Raw genomic sequence first — 22,485 nt, 5'->3', positions numbered from 1 at the left:
CTTGATGTAGATGTCATTATCATCCACCTCTAGGAAAATATGTTAAAGCATACAGGTAGAAGAAACCCAGGTATAGAAGGAAGACCCTTGACTTTAAGCTCTTATACAAATAAATTGGAGGGCTCTCTCTCCTGGAGCTTGGCATCCGGACCGGAGCCCAGCTCTGCCTGATTCCTAGGAGATAGACAGGTTACATCCCCTGAGATGTACTGGTAGACAGACAGAAGACATCTCTTTGACTCCCTACTCTTTGTTCTTCCCAGTTGTGTGAGTACCTTAGTTTACCCTCTGGGCCTTAGTTTTCTCATTTGTAAAATGGGGGAAATAGAGCTTGTGGAACTTTTGTCACAGAGGTGTTATGAGGGAAGTCTTTGCTTTGAAAGTAGCACTATATGCATGAAAGCTACAAGTCCCCTAAGAGACTCATGAGGTAGTAAGAAATGTTGCCAGTGGAAGACAAGCCTCTCCACAGACCTCCTATATAACAGTGGTCAGATGAGCCTCAAGCACAAGATGACCCATGCCTTGTGGAACTCCTTCATGGGGTCCTGGGGAGCAGCTTCTTGTCTTCAGAGAATCTCCCAACGTCTTCCGCTAAGACTAATCGATGGAAAAGCCGGGCCTTGGAGATGAGAGGAGCTAAACTCATTAGTTTCTAGGACTGTTCTTGTCTGGGACCTTTTTTTTATTGAATGATATGTTTTCATCTGCCTGGATTGTGTAAGGTGCTAGCCTGCCTCAAATGGCTGGTGAAATCATGTGTTTGGAGTCTCTCTCTCTTCCTCAAATGACCATGGATGTACTTATCTTTTTGAGAGACATCATGGGGGGTGGGGAGCTAGGTGGAGCAGTGGATAAAGCACTGGCCCTGGATTCAGGAGGACCGGAGTTCCAATCCGGCCTCAGACACATAACACTTACTAGCTGTGTGACCCTGGGCAAGTCACTTAACCCCATTGCCTAGCCAAAAAAAAAAAAAAGAGAGAGAGACACATCATGGGAAAGTAGATAGAGAGCCCATCTCAGGAAGACCTCGTTTTAAGTCTTACCTCTAGCATGGACTAACTTGTGTGACCCTAGACAAGTCACCTACCCTCTCTAGCTCCATTTAAGACTCTAAGTTTCAGAGAAGGTGCCGACTCACATTGATTGAGAGGGAGTTTTCCTGATTGAAAGCTCCTACACTAATGAAATCACAAGTCCAGTAAAAAAAAAAAAAACCATCTATTTACCTTTTTACATCCTGAATCCTCCTAACAGAACACAAACACTTTGAGGGCAGGAATTTTATTTTTCACTTTGTCATTCTATCCCCAGCTCCTAGCACAGTCCTTTGCACACAGTAAGAAATTAATAAATGCTTGTTGGAGTTACATTGATGCACTGTGTCTGTAGGTGTGAATTGGCTCAATCATTTCAAATTCCCCAAAAGTTACTAAACTGCCCCTAATCTTTGACCCAGCAATACAACTACTAGGCCTCTGCCCCTACGAGATGAAAGAAAAAGGAAAAGGACCCATATAGACAAAAATATTCATAGCAGTTCTTTTCAAAATAGTAAAGAACTGGAAACCAAGAGTATGCCCAGCATTTGGGGAATGGCTGAACAAATTATGGTCTATGGCTTGGGCTACGGGCTGTGGTCTATAGCCCAACTGTCTTTTAGCACCACTTTGCTAAAGAAATGAAGAAATAGTTTCAGAGAAAACTGGGAAGAATTGTATGTGAACTGATGCAGAGCAAAGTGAACAGAACCAGGAGAACAACTTATACTGTAACAGCATTGTAAAAAGGAATACTTCTAAAGAACTTAAGAACTCTGATTAACCCAGTGATCAACATTATTCCAGAAGATCAATGATAAAGAATAGTGCCCACCTCCTGAAAGAGAGGCAGTGGACTAAATATGCAGAATTAGACTTGCGTTTTTGAGCATGCTCAGTTTAGAAGTTAGTTTTGCATGAAAATGAATATTTTACAAAGATTTTGTTTTTCTTTTCTTTTTTTTTTCCATTGTGAAGGAGGGAGAGAAAATGTAAGTGCTTGTTAAGAAAAAACTTAAATTTAATTAAAAAAATAAATGTTTGTTGGATTAGGTTGGAATGGATTGTATTGGATTGATGTCAAAGAGAGTCAAGTTGCAGATCTGGGCTTCATATTGCCAGCTTTCCCTCGTTCCACGGACATAGTCTGTGTGCCCTCAGTCATTGTTGGGTATTCATTCTACCCACGTGTTAATGAACACACAGGTTAGAGTACATGGAAGGCTCAGCATAACTCATGCTAACAAGGTATGCAACCTTGGAAGAATTACTTCTCCTTCCTCAGTTTTCTCATCTACAAACAGATAGGGGAAGGGCTGGCTGATCTCTGATCTCTTCTAGCTCTAAGGTCGCTACCACTGGGGGCAAGTCAAAACACACCTTTGGTTAGGGGCATCGTCTCTTACATTAGTGCCAGGCTCTTTCTGTTTACAGTCTACAATCTGAAATGCCAACAGTGAGAAGCTCTTTATGAGGCTACTCAGAAGCAGCCAGGGCTAATTAGTACAGCTCTGCCAAGAGGCCAATTCATTTCAGTACAATAAACCTTTATTTGGCACGTCCTCTGTGCAAATCTCCCACAAAAAAGAAAGTTGATTTTGTTTCTTTGCCAATATGAATCTGAATTCCCACCCTTTCCACAGGTGAGCAATTGCTGGATAAATACAGAATTGTCATTATTCATCAGCAGGTCCTACCCTTTGAAAACGCCCATGATTATATTTCTCTGCCTTATTTCAGTCAGCACATTCTAAATAGACCTGGGGATCTTCTATTCAGGTCCCATATTTTAGCCTCCCATGTCAATATTGCCTCAGAGCTAAGAGATGATGCAGGTACAGAATCTTCTTCAGGGATTCTTTCTTAACCCCCTTTTTGTGTCCTTGACCCTGTTGCTGGCAGTCTGGTGACTAGTGCTCTATGACTATGATCCCAAGTCAAAATATTCCCACGTACCCACCTCCTACAATGTTACAGAACCCTTCTTCAGACACATCAGCCCCCCTCCACCTTTGCTAATATCAAAAGAATCATGGGAGATAAAGCATGACAAAAATCATCTCCTCCCATTGTACAGATGAGGAGCCTGAGGCCCAGAGAGGGGACGCAGATTTTGCCCAAAGCTGCACATAGAGCTAGTGGCAGAGTCAGGCCTAGAACTCAGCTCCTGCTATGTTGGAACCATTCTCCCTCCAGACCTGCTGATGGTGGCAGCATCAATGCAGCTAAGCATGCATGCCTAAACTCATGTAGAAGAAGCCTCTTTCAAAGTCTTACTTTGCCCTTGGCTTAACAGAGCACCTGAAAAGGATTAAACAAACTGCTTTGTATTCCAGACAAAAACAAGCACTGACTCTGAGGAGGGGAACAAAAAAAAACCCCAAAACTTCTGTTGCCTATTATACACTGAGGTCATTTCTGCCTGCTTGCCAAAGCTTGTCTGATCATCCCACATTTCTAGCTCTGATTTCCCCCTCAGGCTTCATATTATCCTTCATTTCATGGCTATTAAAGAACCATAAGCAAAGAGAACCATGATTCTAGGAACTGACTCCCTGAGAATCTTTTTTTACTAGGCAGAACCTCGAAGTATTTGAAAGATTTTGTATAGATCTGCTGAAGGAAGAATTTATAGTCTGTGGTATTTCTGGGCCATAACCTTCAGAGGTTAATGGCACCCTGGTCCGTCATTTAGAAATAAGAAGTATATTTTTTACAACCTCCACAACTGGATTCCAATAGGCAACTCAAATTTAACACAATCATAATTAGATTCATTACCTTTCCACCCAAACCCTCCCCTCCCTTTCCAAAATTGTCTATTTCTGTCAAGGGCATTATGATGCTTCCAGTCTTCCAGGTTCAAAATCTTTTTTTCTTAATAGTATTTCTTTTTTTTTTCTAATTACATGTAAAGATAATTTTCAACATCCGTTTTTGCAAGATTTTGAGTTCCAAATTTTTCTCCCTTCCTCCCTCCCCTCCCCCTTCCCCAAGACAGCAAGCAATCTGATATAGGTTATATATGTACTGTCGTATTGATCATATTTCCATATTAGTCATGTTGTGAAAGAAGAATCAGAACAAAGGGAAAAGCCATGAGAAAGAAAAAGCAAAAATAAAAAAAGTGAAAATAATATGCTTTGCTCTGCATTCAGACTCCATAGTTCCTTCTCTGGATGTGGATAGCATTTTCCATCATAGGTCTTTTGAAATTGTCTTAGATCATTGTATTGCTGAGAAGAGCTAAGTCTAGCATAGTTGATCATCGCACAATGTGGCTGTTACTGTGTACAATGTTCTCCTGGTTCACAATCTTAAAGTCATTCTCACCTTCTCATTCTCCTTTCCATCAGCTGACAAATCTCATTGATTCCACAACATCTCTTGGGGCTGTCTCTTCTCTCCACTCCCATAGACACCATCCTAGTTCAGACATTCCTCACTTCTTAGTCTGCACTATTAGAATCACCTTTGAACTGTTTCCCTACTTCTTCTCCTCCCTCTAATCCATTCTCCACACAATGGCCAAAGTAATTTTCCTAAGTGCAGGCGTGACTATGTCATTGCCTGGCTCAAAGACTCCAATATCTCCCTTCTGCCTCCAGGAGAAAATACAAACTTTGCAATCTGGCTTCTAAATAAATCCCTTCACACATTAGCTCCAGCCTGCCTTTCCTGGCTTCTTGCATATTACCCTCCTTTATGCATGCCATGTTTCAGCCAAACTGGGCCGTTCCTCATAAATGATATTCCATCTCCCATCAGGAATGCATTCACACCTCACTTCTGCCTCCTAGAATCTCTCACTTCCTCCATGCTCTACTCAAATGCCACCTTCCCATGGAAGCATATCCTAACACTCTGGCCTCTCCCAGCCCCAAGTTACTCTGCATATGTGACAGCCTGCCCATGTGAACTTGGCTATCCCCTTAAGGACAGTCCTGGGATAATGCAAGCTAATCTTTATGGGCGTAAGAAGATGTGATGCCAGATAGGCTGAGCAACCACTGAGCTTTGCATGCTGCATGGGTTCAAGAAGGGCAGAAATGAAACTGCAGCATGCCAGCCAGCTCCTTGCCTCATGTTACTTCTTTGTGAGACTTAGGCCCTTCAGAGAGGTTGATTATTCAGTACTTACAGGATCTGTGATTTCACCAGGGTGAGTAGCTTGCTATGTCTTGCAAATAACATCCCATTTACTGAGTCTCTGCCTTTGCATATGTCTAGAATGCCCTCCCTTCTCACCTCCATTTCTTAGAATCCCTAATTTCTTTCAAAATTAGTTCAAAGGCCCCCATTCATGGATTCAGATCATAATCTTTCTGCACCCTAGTAGGCATTCTTTGTGAGTACCTGTGGCTGAAAATTTCCATCCCTTGGTGGTCAGCCATCTGGTGACAAGACTCTCCCATTTTTCTAGGCTGATTGTGGGACCACAAACATACAGACGGGACAATACTTGAAACCTTTGTTTTTTGGGGGTTTCTTCCCAGGACTTGTGCTTCACTGACATGGCCTATGAGACCCCAGCATGACCTCCACACTACCAGGAGGCTTTGGGGGAAGACTTTAGTGGAGGTCAGGTTGATGTAAGATAGAAAAGTAGCCTTAGGCAAGGAGTATCTGGACAAGAAAAAGGTACTGAGTCACCCTTGGGGACTTGGACTCATTTCTGCACCTTGGGTATAAAATCCAGGGAATTTAGTCATTTATTGTGAAATTGACTCATGCCAACAAAACATTCCAAAGGCAAACCAGAAACCCCCACGATTCCTCATCTTGGAAGTTTTTTTAATTTAATGTAATCAGAGTGAGGTACTCTCACAGGCTCTCCTATGTCCATAGAGGCAGCATGATGCTTTGGAATTAAAGGCCCTGGCTCAAATAGTTACCCCTTTTTCCATGGCTTCCCTTCTCTCAGTAAAAAGGTCGAGGACTATGGATATGGAATGTGTTATGCACAGTCAACTGCAGTCACTTGTTTGATTTTGAAATTTTTTGTTGTTGTTATAGAGGAGGATTTAATGGTAGCAGTGAGTTAAGGGGCAATGACTGTAGTATAAATGCAAAAAACAATAAGACAAGAAAAAAATCATTGCTACATGTATGACTTTGGGCAAGCCATTTTAACTTTGAACTTCAGTTTGTTTTTTTTTTACTTAGAAAACAAGGGGGCAATGATCTCTAAGGTCCCTTCCCTTTCAGTCTATGATCCTATATTCTGGGAGCCTTCTGCTCAAACAAAAAGCCCAGACTTCTCTTGAGTCTTATCCTCAACTTTTTGAGTCATCATTTAATATGTCTTAAGTGCCCACAATATGCTGGTGATTGGGGTAAATTACAGTGACCACAGTATTTGGACCTATCACCCTGGATCTCCATGTAGATAAGTCCCAGATTACATATAAAATGTCACAAATATTTTAATGTAATTTTAAGCTTTAAATTAAAATTAAGACTTTGGGGATGCCCAAAATATCTACCCCTAGTTTCTCTCCATTCCTGTATCATCAACTGCCTGACAGATATTTTCCATATTATGGATGTCCCATCTCCATCTCATATCTACCTCCAAAACTTCTCTCCCCTCCTCTCCAAGCTTCTCACTTTTGGTTGAGGGCATCAGCATCTGTTTAGAATTGTCCTTGAATTTTGTCTTGTATTTGCCCAGTATAGCACCTTGGAGACACTTAAATGCTTGCTGGACTGGATTGGACTAGATTGAACATGTGGGTAGAACTGTATCAGAAGTAAAGGGAAGCTACTCAATTCTGAAGGAAGGAAGGAAGGAAGGAAGGAAGGAAGGAAGGAAGGAAGGAAGGAAGGAAGGAAGGAAGGAAGGAAGGAAGGAGGGAGGGAGGGAGGGAAAGAAGGAAGGGAGGGAGGGAGGGAGAAAAGAAGGAAGGAAGGAAAGAAAGAAGGAAGGTAGGAAAGAAAGAAGGAAGGACACCTGGGCCTTAGATACAGTGCAGCTTACTTGAACCTAGTGGCCATTTAGACATTTACAATCACAAAGGTCTCCGTCTGTTCTTTCTAGGAGGGGACACAGTCATGAAGCAGCCACTAGAGCACTTGCCTTTATGTTTTGCCTTTATTTTCAAAACACTTTCCCATTTTTTGTCCTATTAATCCTCACACCATTCCTGTGAGGTACTTCTCTCCCCATTTTACAGAGGAAATTGAGGTCTATAGGGTTAAGGGATTTGATGACCTTAGCTAGAATTAAGATGTAAGCCTCAGTTCAGTACTCTTCCTACTAATACTGTACCTTTCTAAGTGATCATTTGAATGCAATCTCCCCTTCTCAGACTGGTCTGTTAACTGCCCCCTGACCATGCCTACAATAATCTCATCTCTGCGTGCTGGCACACCCAGTTCCTTCTACCTGCCTCTTCACTGGTTTATCCTTCTAACCCAAATTCAAGGCCTACCTTCTCCATGAAGTCTTCCCTGGAGACTTGGGCCCCCAGGACTCTTTGGCATATTTTGTGCTTTTCACACACTGCCTTACCTGACTTATCTTTTTAAGGTGTACATAACTTGTCTTCCTGAACGATAGAATCCCAGAATCTCAGAGTTAGAAGCAACCCTGTAGGTCATGGGGTCTAACTAGAAAGATATTCCCTCTGCAACAGGGGTTCCTAAGCATTTTTGTGGGTATTGGACCTCTTTGGCAATCTGGTGAAGCCTATGGACCCCGTCTCAGAATAATATTTTTAAATAATTGAAGGAAATGCTAAATTTCAGTTAGAGGTAATGTTAGAATCAGCTAGTGAAATTAAACATGCAATTTTTTTCCGTCCATGGTCACGAACCTCCAGAAATCTATCCACAGTCACCTGCAACGTCCATGAACTCCAGGTGGAAAACTCCTGCCCTGCGACCACCCCAATATGCGGCCATGAGATCCCTGCTTGAGGACTTCCAGAGATGGAGAGCTCACTGCCTACTCCTCCCCAAACGAGACAACTGACTTCCCATTTGGACAGCTCCAACTAGTTGGAAGTTTTCCCGGACACTAAAATGAAATCTTCTTCCTGCCACTTATAAGATCATGAGATCATAGATCAAGAGCTGGAAGAGACTTCAGAGGTCACCTCATCTAATTTCACTAGTCTTCATTTTACATATGAGGAAACCAAGGCCCAGGGAGTTAAACAAGAGCGTAGGTCTAGAGGCTGTACGGGCCTTTCTCCTTTTTAATGGATGAGGAAACTGAGGACCGCTAAGAGTGACTGACCTGTCTCAGGTCACAGAGGGTCAGGTATCAGAGACAGAATTTGAACTCAAGCTCCATGATGCCAAGTTCACCATTCTTTACATTGCACCTTGTAATTATTCTCCTTTGGCATCCAAAAAACTGAATCCTCTTCCACATGCTGACCTTCAGATGTTTGACAGTCAGCCTCTCCTCTGCTTTCCTCTTTCCCAAGCCTCCTATGACATGCTTTTCAGTGTCTTCACTCTCCCAGTTACTCTCTCTACACATCTTCTAGCTTCTCAATATATTTCCTAAAAAGTGGGACCCAGAGCTGAACACAATGTTCTCAGTGTTTTCTGACCAAGGCAAAGGATGGCAGGATTCTCACCTCACCCCTTCTATTACACCAGCCTAAGTTTACATAGCCAAAGATCATGTCTGTGATGGCCTCGTTATACTGTTGACATTTTATTGATGAAGAAACAAGAAAACAAAACAAATGAGGCTAAGTGACTTGTCCAAGTGCATACAGCTAGTGTTCAAGGCAGGATTCAAATCCAAGATGATAGTTCTTGAGCTAGAAGGGGCCACCTCTTCTGAGCCCCTCATTTCACAGATGAGGAAACTAGCATCCAGAGAGTTTAAATGATTGACCCAAGGTCATGCAAGTGGTAAGTGTCAGAAGCAGGATTTGAACCCAGGTCTCAGGGTTTGGTCTAGGTCTAGTCCAGAGACCAGAGAGCTTCTCATTGTACCAGTGCTGTCTCCTGGGTCTTCTGAATCCAAGTCTAGTGTCATAGGGAATACTTTTTGGTCCATCATTCCATAAGTACCTCCGAATCCACCCAACTGTGCAGTCCTCTAGCCTATATCTCTTTATCTAGTCCACAAGGACAAGACTTTGTGAAATCATGGCTGGAATCCAGTCATACTAAAAGTACTGGAGTTGTAGTGGGAGGAGCTAAATTCAAAGCCTGATTCTGCCACGTGCTACCTATGTGACTGTGGATAAGTCACTTAAATTGTTTGCCTCAGTTTCCTCAACTGTAAAATGGGGAGAGTAATAGCACCTATCTTACAGCATTATTGTGAGGATCAAATGAGAATATTTTGTAAAAATTTGTAATTTTGTTTGCAATTTGTAATTTGTAAAAAAAAAAGGACTTAGCACAGTGTCTGGCATACAGTAGGTGCTACATAAATGCTTATTTCTCTCCCCTTTCCCAACATGTCTAGACTCAGTTTTCTCAGTTGTAAAATAAAGAGGTTGAATTACATGACCTTGAAGATGCCTTCCACCTCTAAATCAATGGCCCTATGACCCTATGTCCACAGAATTCCCCTAATCTGCTTCCCTTTCTGTATGCTCACTACCTACTTCCTAGAATTTTGCTAGGAATTGAAGGAAGCTTATCAACCTACAGGTTGGAGAATCCACCTTTTCCTCCCTTTTGAAAATCTGGACCTTTGACTCTCTCTAGTCCTGTGTCATTTCTTCCCATTCTCCAGAGATTTCAGAGATCACCACCTGTACCCTGGCCTGCAGTTCCTACTGTATGGGGTGGCTCCTGCCATCTCACTTATCTTGGGTGTGAATTCTTTGGTAATTATTTTTGTTATTTTTCCCCCAGACCAAAGATCATTCTCCTTGTATGCTCCGGGGGGGGGGGGGGGGGGGGGGAGGGACTTGTATTTTACACCCATTTCTAACTCCCAAGTAGTCAAGCATACAACAGTCACTTGGGGAAATACTGATTAGAAACTCAATCTGTATTGGGCCATGCACAGAAAATCAATTGGTCAACACATGCCTATAATTTGTGAACTTTACGCGTTTGGCAAATCAGTGTATAGATTGTAAAGTTGTGAGTGGGGCAGGTATGAGTGCTAGAGAGGGTATTGTTTGCTCAGTAGATGATAAGAGGTAAACTTAGCATCTATTGTCCCAGCCCCATCACCATCTTTCTCTCTCTCTCTCTGTCTGTCTGTCTCTCTCTGTCACACACATACACACACACACACACACACACCACACACACACACCACACACGCATGCTCATATATCAGGTGGTTCATAGCAGAACCTCAGGGATCCGTCAGGATTATTATTTCAGTAATAATTATGAACTGAAAAAGATTGACATGACTCTCCAAACACTGTTTTAGACTCGCCTGGAAACAAATCTTCAAGTATTTAAAAAGCTGTCGTGAGAAAGAGGGATTGGCCCCCAAACTAGAAGCAATGGGTGGGCAGAGAGACAGAGTTAGGCTTAAAAAAGTAACTAGGAAAACTTTCTAATAATTAATGCCATCAAAAAGTGGAATGGGCGGCCTCAGGATATGATGGGTTTCCTTTTTTCAAGGTCTTCAAGGAAATTCTAAAGGATTTGTAGCGTGTTTTGCATTGGGGAATTCCTTTCCTGATACCTACAGGGATAAATGATCATGGTATGGTGGAAAGAGGACTGTCTCTAAAGGCAAAGGACATGGGTTCAGATGTCCCCTTTGATGTGGCTGTGTAACTTTGAACAAATCACATCCCATCTCTGCGCCTCAGTTTCCTCATCCGTAAAATGATGGGTCTGGACTATTTCTAAAATCCTTTCCAGCTCTAAATCTATGATTCTAGGATTCTTTTTAACTCGAAAATGCTGTGCTTCCTAACTTGCAAAGGTGTTGTGTTTCAAAAGGCCAGCTGTAAGTCGGTTGTTGAGAGCTCAGAATGCACTTTCCCATAGAAACAATGTTATACATGGTTGGGTTCCCAGGCCAGCCCACAAAAGCCTCTTGAACCTATTACATTGATGAAATACTGTGGATCTGCAGCAAAAGAGGAGAAAATGATTGTTACAATACTAGTAATTAGACAACATGGAGGAAATAATAGGACTGAATGAGAAATTGTTTGTCCTGAATGCTAGTGCTTGAGGAAATGCCAATCTAATTAGAGGAGGAGATCGAGACCAAAACCTTTGTAGGAATTCTGAAGGGGCCTCATGGGAGTGTCTGAGGGCCTTGGAGGTTTACCAGCTGGGCCTGCCTCATGTCTCTTTCCACTTCAGCCCTTTATGGGCTTTCTCCTCCTGGAGGTAGGTGAATCCCAGGTGCCCCTCTTACTTTTATCAGCTCTCGTTAGGGTCATTCTTGGCTCACCATGGAACGAAGAAAGAAGAGGGTAGAGGGAAGCAAGAGAATAGATCAGAGAGAAGACAGAAAAGGGGGAAGAGGAGAAAGAGGAGGAGGAGAGGGAAGAGGAGAAGGAGGGGGGAGAAGGAGGAGGAGGGGGAAGTGGAAGAGGAAGAGGAGAAGGAGAGTGGGAGGAGAAAGAGGGAGAGGAGGGGGGGAGGAAGAGGATGGGGAGGAGGAGAGGGGGAGGAGAAAAAGGAAGGGAAAGGGGGAGGAGAAAGGGAGAGGAGGAGGAGAGGGGGAGGAGGAGAGGGAGTAAAGCGAAGAGGAGGAGGAGGGCATTTCCTTCCAGCTTCTACCCTGAAACAAGGAGTGACAACTAATGTGTTTTCATTTTCTCTCTCTCTCTCTCTCTCTCTCTCTCTCTCTCTCTCTCTCTCTCTCTCTCTCTCTCTTTCTGTAGGGTTCTAAGCCTAGGGTCCTTGAATTTATTTTTGCTGATAACTCTAATAACTTCATTTCAATATCACTAGTCTCCTTTGTAATGGTAGGGCTCTTGTTTTATGCGTTTAAAAACATGCCTGAGAGAAGATGCGTGGGCTGCTGCCTGAGACTCTAGGAAACTCACAAGAAACAGTGTTCCAGTCTAGAGGAACCCTGACATTATGGGTCCCCAGGAAGACAGTATCAGACACAGAAAGAAACTGAGGACCAGGACCGAGATGAACATTTTGGGTTCGTTTGGTTATTTTGTTTTGTTGAATTTTTTAAGAATTTCTATTTGGAAAGAAACCAGGAACCCCAAACTTTCCAACACAATTGTACTAGGCAACTCCCGAGGGCCTTCTCAACTCTCAGATTCTCTGCTTCTTTGCAAACCTTGACATTCCAAAACACAAACGCTAAACTGTAGCCCCCACCCCCACCCTATAAACTCCCGTCCTTTCTATCCACTTAACCTATAGACCTTGACACCTGGCCTTTGTCTGAGTATGTCTCTCATCTTCTTCTCTCTTCTTCCCTTTCTTTCCTCCTCCCTCTTTTCTCCTCTTTCTCTCTTTCCTTTTTTTATCTTCTCAATTGTCCTCTCTCTTTCCCTTTCCCTATCCCTTCTTTCTTTCTTTTCTCTCCCCTCCCCTTTTCTCTCTTCTCTTTCTCCTATCTCCCCCATTTCTCTACTTTCCCTCTTCTCTCTCATTTCTCACTCTTCCTCCCCTCTCTTTACCCCTTCTCTCTTCCTTTCTCATTCTTTCCTCTCTCTCCTCCCCTTTCCTCTCTTTCATTCTCTTCTTCCATCTTTCTCTCTTTTCTCTCCTCTTTCTCTCTCCCCTCTCCTTTTTCTCCTTTCTCCTCCCCTCTTCTCTTTAATCTTTTTCCTTTTTCTTCCTCCTCTCCCTAGAACAGTAGACTCAGACTTCTTTTGAGGGTATGATGGCGCTGTGAAAAGCCTTTCGTAGTCCTCCAGCCATGGCCACCTGTCAGTGATCTGGAGACCTCAGAACCCCAGGCCTGGCATCGCTTCTTCCCCACATCACCATGACATTAATATTTCTGGCCCCTTTTCTGCTCTGGGATTTCTCCTGTAGCTCAACAGAGTCCTCACTTAATGACTATTTAGCATTGAGACCTATCCAGTTTTATCTTTCAGCCTACAGCTAATGATACTCCTATGGCTAGCTGCAGGGCAGCAAGGGCACTCACCCCTTGGATTATCACAATTCTCTCCTGCTCTGGAGTCAGGGAACAGCCACCACTGGATGCTCTTCACACCATTTTATCTTGCCCCAAATTGTCGCCCCATCAGACAAAGGGCTGTGTCACCTTGAAAGGATCTTGTTGACATTCAGTAAATACATGATGATATGAGGCAGTGTGGTCTGTGGCTCGGGTCTCAGAGGCCCTTTCTTTCACGATTCAGCTGCTAACCCTTCTGCCTTTACCTCCACAAACTAGGATGGAGCTTCACTTATACAATGAAGGATTGACCAAGATCATGGCTAAGCACCCTCTTAGCTCCAAATCTTATGGATCTACAAAGATTGCAGAATGTCAGAACTGAAAGAGACATGGGAGGCAGCTAGTTGTAGTGATTGAGAGTTGCAGCCAAGAAGATCCGAGTTCAAATTCTGCCTCAGCCATTTTACTAGGTATATGACCCTAGGCAAATGTCTTGGCCTTTCTGTGTCTATTTCCTCATCTGTAAAATAAGGGAGTTAAACTTAATGGCTTCTGACTCCCAGTTATAAATAATAATAACTAGAATTTACATAGAACTTTAGGGTTTGAAAAGTGCTTTACAAATATTACCTCATTTTATCCTCATAACAAGCCAATTTGAGGAAACTGAGGCAGACAGTGGTTATGTGACTTGCTCGGGGTCACACAGCTAGTAAGTGTCCAAGGCTGGATTTGAACTCAGGTCTTCCTATACCTATGATCTCATCTAGTGCAACCTGTCCCCATTCCCATTTTACAAAGGAAGGCACTCAGGCCCAAAGAGCCGAGATGACTTTGCTAAAGTCACATAGCTCGTTAGTGGCAGAGCACTTGATATACCCAGAACCCCTGATTCTGTGACTGAAAGTATGGTTCCCATCCCGAACGGAGCCTCCCTACTGAAAGACATCGGCCTCTATTTGCATATGCGGCGAAACAAAAACGGAAGTTAGGGCTAAAGTCCTAAGAAAAAAATTGGCAAATCAAATGATCCTAGATGCCGAGTCTGAGGGACCCTTTGAGATCATGTGGTCCAACCCCCTTGTTTTATGAATGGGGAAACAGAAGCCTGGAGAAGTGAAATACTTGCCCAAGGTCACAAAGGGAGTAAAAGAGGCAGAGCCACGATCTGAACCCACATCCTCTGATTCGACTCGAGGCTCCTTCCAGTGCTCCTCATTACCTCTTGCGAGGTAAGGGCTTTTGTGCATGCCTCCTCTAGTCTCTACTGTTTCCTAAGACAAGATTTGTAAAAGCAATCTGCAGACCCGCCCCGGGCAAGAAGTAATTAGTGGCAAGTGAATAGTTTAAAAATAAAATAATAATAATAATAATACATTTAAAATAAAAATATTGAAAAAATACAAGATGAAGAAGTTTCACATACTTGCTTTTGAGGGAACCCTCTGGAGATAAGGCAAGATTATGTTTAATTTCACTTTTTATTCCTATAAATTTAGTAATACTCTCAAGCACATAAAATTCACAAATAATCAAAATATGGAAAAGATCTCTAAACAAATTCTTAAAATCCAAATTATTTACATTTTGCTTAGAAAAATATAAAATTTAACAAAATAATAGCAAGTAATTGATTTGTTCTGTATCTCCTTCCAATCCCTTCTCCATCTGTGTACTTACAAAATTTCGTTACTCTTGTTGGTATTTTAAAATGTGTTTGTTTCATTCTCTGACCTAGCTTTGCATCACTTCGTGAAAATCTTTCCATATATCTTTGAGTTCTTCCCATTTATCATTTATGCTGCAATAATATACCATTATATTCACACACCACAATTTTCCCAGTCATTCTGGACAGATGGGTTCTTTCCAGTTTTTGTCTTTTACAAATAAAGATGTTTTCATAGAAATGGGTGCCCCTCCTTTTTTTTTTCTTTAAATAACATCTGTAAGAAAAAGTCACAGGAGTAGAATGATTTGGGTCAAAGAGATCATAACCAGCTGCCTTATTGTATGTAGCCGGATTTCTCACCAAAAAGCTATCTGGGGTGGGGAACCTTCGGCCTCGAGGCTACATGTGGCCGTCTAGGTCCTCAAGTGTGGCCCTCTGACTGAATCCAAACTTCACAGAACAAATCCCCTTAATAAAAGGATTTGTTCTGTAAAACTTGGGCTCAGTCAAAAGGCTGCACCCAAGGACTGAGAAGGCCACACGTGGCCTCAAGGCCACAGGTTCCCCACCCCTGCATCTATAATGCCATTGGTAATACAGTAGAGGTCCTCTTTCCAACGTTGAATGATAGATGATGAGATCTGGGTTGCTCTCAAAGACATGGTCTTTTCCTTTTAGAGGTCCAGGTCCCATCACCCCATCACTGAATATCATTGTTTTGAGCTATTTTTGCTAATTGTATGGTAGTGAAGGTGGTTTCTTTAAGTTTTGGTTTTTGTTTTCTCGATTATTAGTTCAAATGTATTATTATTTGGTTATTAACAATTTATATTTCTTCTTTAAAACCTGCCTTAGCATCTCCTTTGATAATTTCTCCATTTGAAGAAATGTATCAATGTAGGGATATTCCTATAAATGAATTTACTCTTATAAATAAGTCAGTATTAGTTCCTTATAAATGTTGTATGTCAGATTTTTATCAGATCTATTTACCATGAATATTTTTTCCTAATCCATTCCCCTTTCATTTTAGAGATATTACTTTATCATGCAAAATCTTTTTATCTTCATATGATCAGCTCCCTCAATTTTGTCTCCAATATTTTCCCTATTTGCCAATAAATTTGTTCCTCCCTGTAGCAGTTGAGATTAATATGCTATTCCTTTTCTAAATTTTATGTGATTTAAAAAATAATTACATGATTAATCCAATCAGAGGTGGTTGTGGTATATGATATTAACCCATTTTTCACCACATTCAATTTTTCCAACAGTCTATTAAATAAGCATTCCCTTTCTTGCTATATTTTAGGCTTCAGTTTCTCAAACACTAATCTCATGTGTATTAGTTTTTGTTTCTGGACTTTCTATTCAGTTCCATTGATTTAGAGTTTTTCTTTTGTTTAAAAAAAATCTTCATTCCCATACTAACTATTTTTATAGTAACTTCTTTATAGTACATTTTAAGACCCAAGGGCCAGTTTGTGCAACAGTGTGCACCCACTGATGCCCAGCAATGGCATTTCTCCCCTCCCCATAGTTACCCCTGATAATTTAGCCCTTCTCTTTTTCCCCGTTTATTTTGTTATGACTTTTGAATTCTGTTGAGGACCCCATTGACACTTTGGCTGGTGTTGGGTCAGATCTGTAGATGAGTAAAGTATTGACATTTTGAGTAGAAAGGGTGATTTTGTAAAGAGAAAAGAAAATGTATAGGTTGATCAGTTCTTTGTATTTACTCACAAAGTTGTGCTAAGTATCTCTATATCCACAAGGGAAGAGGGCTATACTGGTTGCTTCCCACACATAATAGATGTTCCCAAGTAAGGCAGCATGCAGTCCTCTGGTGTTGTGCTCAGCACCTGATCATATTCCCCACACACCCGGAAATCTGCCAATTCACCATGTTAGTTAGTTAGTTAGTAGGTTAAAGTGAATTAGCAGAATCTGTAAGGAAAATAAAGTGTTTATTGTGCCCAGCCCATTTCTACCATGTACGACATTGTGTGGATTGAGAAAAAAAAAAGCATCAGAGAGTGGTTTGGAGGATTTAGATGGGGGAAAGGAATTCAGAGCCCATCAAATCCAACCCCCCAAATTTAGAGCTATGGAAGTTGAGACTCAGAGAGGGAAGCAACCTACCCGGACTACCTAGGTAATTCACACCCAAATACTCCAGAGATATCAAGGTACAAAGGAAGAAGCATGAGGTTAGAGTTGGGAGACGTGGGTTCAAATCTTGCCTAATGTACTTACTAGCTGAGTAACCACTGGTATAACCCTAACCTTTCTGAGCCTATTGAAAAAAAAATAGATACTGCACTATCAATGTCGCAGGATTAATGGGAGGAAAGCACTTTGTAAATCTTACTTTACGTGGCAGAGCTGGTACTCCTGGCTCCAGATTTGGAGTAGAGTGACTGTGGCTTAAGAATGTTCTGCAGAAATAGTACAGGGATTGACTTGCACGTTAGGGAGACAGTGCAGCATCTGAGAAAGGGACTACAGAGGTGGTCATAAACTGCTTCAGAGCACCCATCATTCCTGCTGTAGATATCCGGGGCTCATGGGAAGTTTCTTTGTGCCCGTCCTTCGAGCTGTGATTCTGTGATTGCCAAATACAGACAGACAGAGGGTGGGAGGGGATGAGCGGTCAAGAGCAAGAGCTCACACCCCCTCTCAAACCCGTTTCCTCAGAAACACTGGCTTCAGACTCTCCCAGGGCACATTTGGTGCTCCGACTTCTTTAGATAAAGGCAAAAACTTGTGACCTTTCCCTGTTACATCTGTCTCCTCAGCACACCAAGAGCTAAACCTCCCAGGCTGCTTTCCAAGGAGCCTATTGCATTATTATCTCTGCTCCATGGCCAAACTCACTTAGTGTATGACATTACCTGGGTACCTCCTGGACTGACTTGCTGGCACATTCAGGATATTTTGGTCAGGTTGCTGTAGGGAAGAGTTTCCAGTGCCCCACCCCCAAAGAAGTACAATGAAACATCCATGTATACAACATCCCATCTTCCACCTCTACGACTTTGCACAAGTAGGCTCTAATGCCATGCTTGGAGTCTATTCCTTCCTCACCCCACCTCACCATCTTCATCAGTCCATATACTTAGAGCTAGAAGGCACTTATAATCAGTTTTACAACTGGGTCCCAGAGAAGTAAGGTGATCCCCCCCCCCCCACACACACACACAGGATCAGGCAGTAAGTAAGTATCTGAAGCAGAATTTGAACCTAGAACATTTGATTCTAAGGATTAGGCAGCACTACATCTCAGAAACCCCTAGCTTCCTTTAAGGTTCCTCCTTCAGGAAACCTTCCCCAATCTACCCAGGTGCCACTCTCCCTCTCGAGATCATTTTGCATTGTTTTATAAATATTTTGCATGTATTTATCTGTGTACATGATGTATCCTTACAAGGGAAAGTAAAGGCCCCAAAGGCAAAAACTGTTTTGTTTTTTGACTCAATATCCCCAGCACTAACTCAGTTATGAGAGACGTTCTCCAATAAAAGTGTGTGCTTCCAATATATTTACTGAAAGGAATTCAACAGGTGCCTAACCATGAATAGCTCTTTCCTGAAGATTTTGGGAAAATCCATCTGCCCTCCCTTGCTCAGGGGGCCGGCCAGACTGAATATTTGTCCTTGAACTTACTGATACCCAAAAAACTGCCTACAGTGTTATTCCTCCCCTGCTTCCCACAGCACATTCAGAGTCTTGCAGGAGTAACTAGCAATGAAAAATGGATTTGGATTACTCTGTTGGCAGGCAACATCCCTGAGGTTTCCTAATTGGACTGCCTATACCCAGTTAGTGGGAGGAAGGTACTTTTATTCATTGATGGAGCCATGTCAAAATCATCGTTCACCCTGATTCCCTGAGAAGAACACAAAATATCTTGCATCTCACTAGCTATGGGTTTCCTGTGCCCACAGTCCTGAGCAGGCAGGTCACTCCCCACAGCCAAAACTCTTGAGAGGATGGCTATGAACCTTCTGACCTGAAGGGCTCTGTCCGAAAGCTGATAATGGGACACAGGGCCCAAGCTTCTACAACTGCATCCCTCCAGAGACAGGCTAGGCATGGATCTCTTCCCCTGCTCAGCTCTTCTTTTTTTCACATTCCACACTAACTCCAGCGTTAGATTTCTTAGATCATTTCCTGATGGGATGGAAAGCAAAAGACATTCAATATTTGGACCAGCTGTCCTTCTCTCACTATAAAGGGAGCTAAGCAAACTCATAAATAATCCACTGACCTGGTTCATCTAGTCAAAACAGATCACATACACATTTACCCAGGAAAAATAGACAGCCTAGGCGTAGTAGATAGAGTGTTAGATTTGGTGGTGGGAAGATCTGGGTTCAGATCCTGCCTCTGACACTTACCATCTCTACATCTTTGAGCATCATTCAATTTTCCTGGGCTTCAGCTTCCTCATCTGTAAAAATAAAGGGATTGGACCCCACAGTTTCTAAGGTCCCTTCTGGAGCAACAAATGTTCATTTAACATGAGTAGGTTCCATGGGGAAGGGAACCAGCTGCTTGGAGCTTTCCTGAGTTTTATAAACTCTTAAAGAAACTGACATAATAAAAACATACATACTGTTTTAAAGTTGGCAAAGACTTTACATGCTTCGTATGAGCTTCACAGCAATCCTGTGAGTTATTATTACAAGTATTATTAACCTTATTTTACAGATAAGGAAACTGAGGCCCACAAAACTGAAGTAGCTTGTGTAGTAGAACCTCAGGCAGCCAGTAAGTACTGCCTCTAGGAGTTTTTCCTAACTAAGTCCAGCACTCTCTGCCCACACCAGACAGATTCTCTGGCTTCACAGAAAAAAAAAATCCATATAAAGTTCATTAATTTTAGCTGTGTCTAACAAGGACTTGAATTTGACAGAAACTCCGAATGCCCTGTGGAACCTTGGAGCAGGCTGCCTGTCTGCCAATAAGGGGGATGCCTGTGTAAGCATGTGTTCATTCATTCCCTTCTCTCAGCATTCAAGCATTTGTGTCAAACGGGAATGGTCCCTGCAGAAGTGCCTGGGTGAAGCCACAAGAAAACGAAATTTTCCTTAAGATGCAAAGTCAAAGCCAAATGAGACTGAAAAAATGTCTCTCCCAGCACCCCCGACCACAAGGAGGGTTTCTCTCTGCAGTGCTCCTTTGCCCCAGCCAGACCTTTCCCCATTACTGAGACACCTGCAGCCCAGAGCATCCCCAGCCAAGCCCTCTGATCCTGCTCCTCTCCTCTCCCCCTTCGCTGGAGCACTCTGGAAACTTAAGGCTGCCCAGAAAAGCGGCGAGGGACGGAGTACAGGGATCTTTCGGTGCGACTTACTGCCTCTCTCCAATCCGCTCCAGAGAGAAGAGGCTTGGAGAGAGAGGAGAGGACAGCTCCCGAGCACCCCGCCGGGGGAACACGACTTGGGAGAGGTGTGGGCTGGAAACAGAAAGGAGCCAGTACCTGTGTGCCAGATGATTCTGAGCGCCTTCTCCCCCGAGAGTTGTTCAAGTCTGAATGCCACTGCCCCTGAAGTCACTCTGGTGCCTGACTTTGAGCGTGCGAGCAGCCCATGCGGTGGGGGAGGTTTTTGTACTCCAGTCCCCCTCACATGGTCTGATTTCCAGATAATCGGCTGCCAAAGAGCTGTTTAAGAATTTTTGCGTCACTTTTAGCCGAATAAACTTTATGTTTCACCACGGCTGCCTCTGCAATTTCCTCCTAGCGGTGGGTGGCTGCATGGATGCGCTTGGGTTGGCTCTGGAGAGCAGGAACCCCGAAGCTGAGAGGCAGAGGACACATCAGAACTGCTCAGTTTCTAGGGTACTCTGTGTCCCACCATGATAGCTCCCCTCCCCCCCCTTAGGATCATAGATTAGGAGGTAGAAGGGATGTCACAAGCATCTAGTCCCTTCATATTACAGAAAAGGAAACTGAGGCCCAGAGTGAGGAAGGGGCTCATTCCAGATCAAATACGTAGTGAGAGTCAGGATTCGAACCAAGATTCTCTGACTCTGGTGGGAGGCAGGAAGAGCTCAATTTGAATCCTGCCTTTAACACCTAGATCGAACTTCTCTATGCCTCAGTTTCCCCCATCTGTAAATGAGGGAGTAGGACTAGACTCCACGACTTTTGAGGTCCCTTTCAGCTCTAAGTCTAGAATTCTGCGACTCCAGGTGCCAGCAGTCTTACCCAGACTGCCCCACCATGGACTGGATGGAAGCAGAGAAGGTCCTGAGAGGGCCATAGGCCCTCCTGGGACAACTGATCTTAGGGGCAGAGTAAGGAATCAAAGCCCCAACTTCGGGGCTTTGGGGGTGGGGTGGGGTGGGAGATTCTCAGAGACAAAGAGGCATATTTTTCTTGTTTAGGTTTGGTGGTGTTTTTTTTTCAATTCCAAGAACAACAAAGAGTTTTTTCTTTCTGCCCCCCCCACCCAAAAAGATTGAAGTCCCAAACACAGACCAGACCACAGTCCATCCTTTCAGAACAGTCATTAAATCGGACCATTAACAATTTTTTCTCTTAGAGAATCACCCAAAGGGACTATCCCCCTAAAAGTAAGGTGAGAAATAAGCAAAGCTCCCTGTCCACGCGCCCGCCCCATCCCTCTCCCCATCATATTAAAATCAGTGAGATTTTATGTTCTAAAAAGTCTCATCTAATACCATCAAGTCTGTGCATCTGGAGCTCACTTGGAGAGTTTTGGCTTGAAACCTCAGTGGACAGAGCCCAGTGATCTCAGAACTAAGGTTCCGGAGTTGGGGAGGTATCTGCTTTTGGACTTGGGGCTAGTCGCCACAATGAGGGGGGGGAGGGAGGGGTCCGCCGCCGTCTCTGAGGAATCAGTGATAAGGCTTTGCTGCCATCTTGACATCAGTGTGAGTACTACAAGCACTGAGAACACTCTTTGGAATTTGGGGTTTTGAGAAGCCAGCAACTTGGGATCATAGACCAGGTCCTTAAAGAGCGCCCATCCCAGCCCCTTCACTTTACAGAGGAGGAAGATGAGGGAATTTCCTCCACAAGAGGGGAAATCACTTATCCAAAGCCTCAGAGATGGCAGAATTGACCTCTCCAATTGGGAATAGAGCTCCCCACCTCCACCCCCACCTCCAATAAGGCATTGCTCCTTTCCTCAGTGGAATCTGCCACTTCCCCTGCTCTGAACACTGCATCCTCACCTGCATCTCTCTCACTCCCCCAGCTCACCCACTGCACCTCCCCTCAGGTCTCACCAAGGTCTTCAGTCACTGGAGGTTCCCGATTCCAAATGGGGTGCTCCTGGAGAGTACAGATGGATTCAGTGTTGGTCTCTGTATCCTCAGTGCCTAGCACACCACACAACAGTGCTTATTATAGTGAGTGATCCATTGCCTTATCCAGTCTGTTTGCCCCTTCTTGGCCACACTCCCTTCTCCGCCCTACCTTTCACTGTCACCTATTCAGTATTATCTATCCACTCCTGCATGCCCCAGTGTCTGATTTCTCCCCTCTATCTTCAAGGCTAAAGAAAAGGAAGAATCTTGAAGCTGTGGCCACTTTGATTCATCGCTCATTGTCATGCTTTCCTCGGATATTCCTCCCAACACTGAGATTCTGATTGTTTGTCCCCCTGAGGTCCATGGCCCTTCAAGGCATCCAAGGATAGATTCCAGGGGCTCTGTTAACTTGATGGGAAAAATTTACATCTGTGTTTTTGTTAATCTCTAGCTGAAATTGAGCATTTCTTTCAATGATT

The 22,485-nt window shown here is 43.3% G+C and overlaps 1 protein-coding gene across 1 annotated transcript in view; it reads right to left on the bottom strand.

The window, feature by feature from the left end:
• The window catches only part of SLC6A4 (solute carrier family 6 member 4), a 59,352-nt gene extending 37,123 nt beyond the window's left edge, over positions 1 to 22,229 (bottom strand). Inside the window, exons 1-2 of the mRNA XM_020963343.2 lie at positions 21,983 to 22,229; positions 20,208 to 20,526 (exon numbers count right to left, since the gene is read on the bottom strand). The gene's annotated coding sequence lies outside the window, so the exon portion shown is untranslated. The remainder of the gene's footprint in view (positions 1 to 20,207; positions 20,527 to 21,982) is intronic.
• Between the last annotated feature and the right edge of the window lie 256 nt (positions 22,230 to 22,485).

The sequence above is a fragment of the Phascolarctos cinereus genome, unplaced genomic scaffold (genome assembly GCF_003287225.1).
Source record: "Phascolarctos cinereus isolate Bilbo 61053 unplaced genomic scaffold, phaCin_HiC Scaffold_5;HRSCAF=322, whole genome shotgun sequence".
Lineage (NCBI taxonomy): Eukaryota > Metazoa > Chordata > Mammalia > Diprotodontia > Phascolarctidae > Phascolarctos > Phascolarctos cinereus.
The sequence above is the reverse complement of the archived record's forward strand: the minus strand, read 5'-3'. Positions and strand labels throughout refer to the sequence as shown.